A 1,851-nucleotide genomic window follows, 5' to 3' on the forward strand; every position below is an offset into this window, starting at 1 on the left:
TTAGACATCCCAGGATAGTGGCACCCAGCACATGAGAGGCAGAGGCAACTCTGCCAGTTGCAGGCCAGACAGGTCAATACTGTCAGTTCCTGGCCAGCCCTATCCTTCCTCCTATAAAAGATAGAATGGACAGATATCTACAATGAATTCTTTGCCAAAAAATTGTGTTGGGCCAGGCCATAAAAACAAATAAAAAGTGTAATAGAAATTCAATAAACGAAAATCAAAAATACATCAGTATCACCCCAAATTAGCTAGGGCTCTGGAGGGATAGCTGAGCAGTTAAGATCAAGCTCTACACTTCCAGAAGAATTGGGTTTCATTCTCAGCACCAGGTCAAGCAGCTAACAATAGTCTGTAAACCCAGCTCCAGCATATAATGCCTCTGGCCACTGCACGCACCTGCACTCAAGTAAGCAGAAACACACACACTGTGGTGGCACAACCTACAACCTCAGTCTCTCAGATGTAGACACAGGAGCATCAGAAGCTCAGGTCACCCTTGACTACATGATGAGTTTCAGGACACAATAGGCCACATGTGACCCTCATCTCAAAACAAAACAAAACAAAAAACAATGCCATGTTAGGTGGTGCACACCTTTAATCTCAGCACTCAGAGGGCAGACATAGGTGGATCTCTGTGAACTGGCCTGGTCTACATAGAAAGCTCCAGGACACACGGGACAACACTGCAAGAGTGAGCCTGTCTTAAAAAACAAATACAAAAAAAAAATTAATTCAACATATATTGTATCTGACACATAATGACAAAAACTGTTAACTTAATTTTTTTTATTAACCTATACCTTGATTACGTCACTCCCAAAATCCTTAATTGACTGTTGGAATTTTAAAATTATGCCATTGAGACAATGGATATTTGCATTGTTACAACATTTCTCTACATAGAGAGAACTATATATATACAAATAAATTATTTTTCTTTAATTGCAATATACTCCTATCAGTTTCTTTTATCCTCAGGCAAAGATGTGAAACCCTACATGTCCTTCTTTAAGGAGTCTCAAGACTCTAGTCATCCTTCCTAAATTCTTTTTTTTTTAAGATTTATTTATCTATTTTATGTATATGAGTATACTGTAGTTGTACAGATAGTTGTGAGCCATCATGTGGTTGCTGGGAATTGAACTCAGGACCTTCGTAAGAGCAGTCAGTGCTCTTCCTCCCTGAGTCATCTCACTAGCCCCTTCCTAAATTCTTCAAGTCCTGGATAAATCAGACATGACCACACATCTGTGATCCCAGCTTTTGGGATCACACCTCAAGTCCCAGGCCACTTTAGGATATAATGAGACTCTAAAAGCAACAATGGTGAAATTAAGCTCTGGACAGCAATAGAAACACAGGTGATTTCCTCTGGCCTTGCGTACAGACCAGAGCCATTTAGGATCACACTATTTCCTTATAATGGTTGCTGAAGTTTGGTTGTTTAAGAATTTCTCTGGAAGCCTTTCATCAAAAGAAATTTCTAGTTCCCAGTCTCAAAGTATTTCTAATGGGCTTCTTGCTAATTTTTCACAGTTTGCTTTTTTTTTAAATAAAGATTTATTTTTCTTATTTTTAGTAATGAATATGCACAAATATCTGGGGGGGTGGTATGCACACCTGAATGCAGGTGCCCTCTCAGGCCAGAGATGTCACATCCTCTGGAGCTGCAGATACAGGCTCTTGTGAGACATCTGACATGGGGTAAACTGAACTCTGATCCCCTGCAAGAGCAAGCACATGCTCTTAACCACAGAGTCTTCTCACCAGACCTCAGTAGGCTTTAAGGAAGTACTACCCAGCATGAGATTTCAACTGATTGGTGCTGATGATTAAACCCAG

At 40.2% G+C, this 1,851-nt stretch overlaps 1 long non-coding RNA gene across 1 annotated transcript in view; it reads right to left on the minus strand.

The window, feature by feature from the left end:
* The window catches only part of LOC116102672, a 13,167-nt gene that overhangs the window by 9,456 nt on the left and 1,860 nt on the right, over nt 1-1,851 (minus strand). The window contains exon 2 of the long non-coding RNA XR_004123257.1: nt 602-710. This is a non-coding gene — a long non-coding RNA (uncharacterized LOC116102672). The remainder of the gene's footprint in view (nt 1-601; nt 711-1,851) is intronic.

This window comes from Mastomys coucha, unplaced genomic scaffold, assembly GCF_008632895.1.
Source record: "Mastomys coucha isolate ucsf_1 unplaced genomic scaffold, UCSF_Mcou_1 pScaffold21, whole genome shotgun sequence".
Taxonomy (NCBI): Eukaryota; Metazoa; Chordata; class Mammalia; order Rodentia; family Muridae; genus Mastomys; species Mastomys coucha.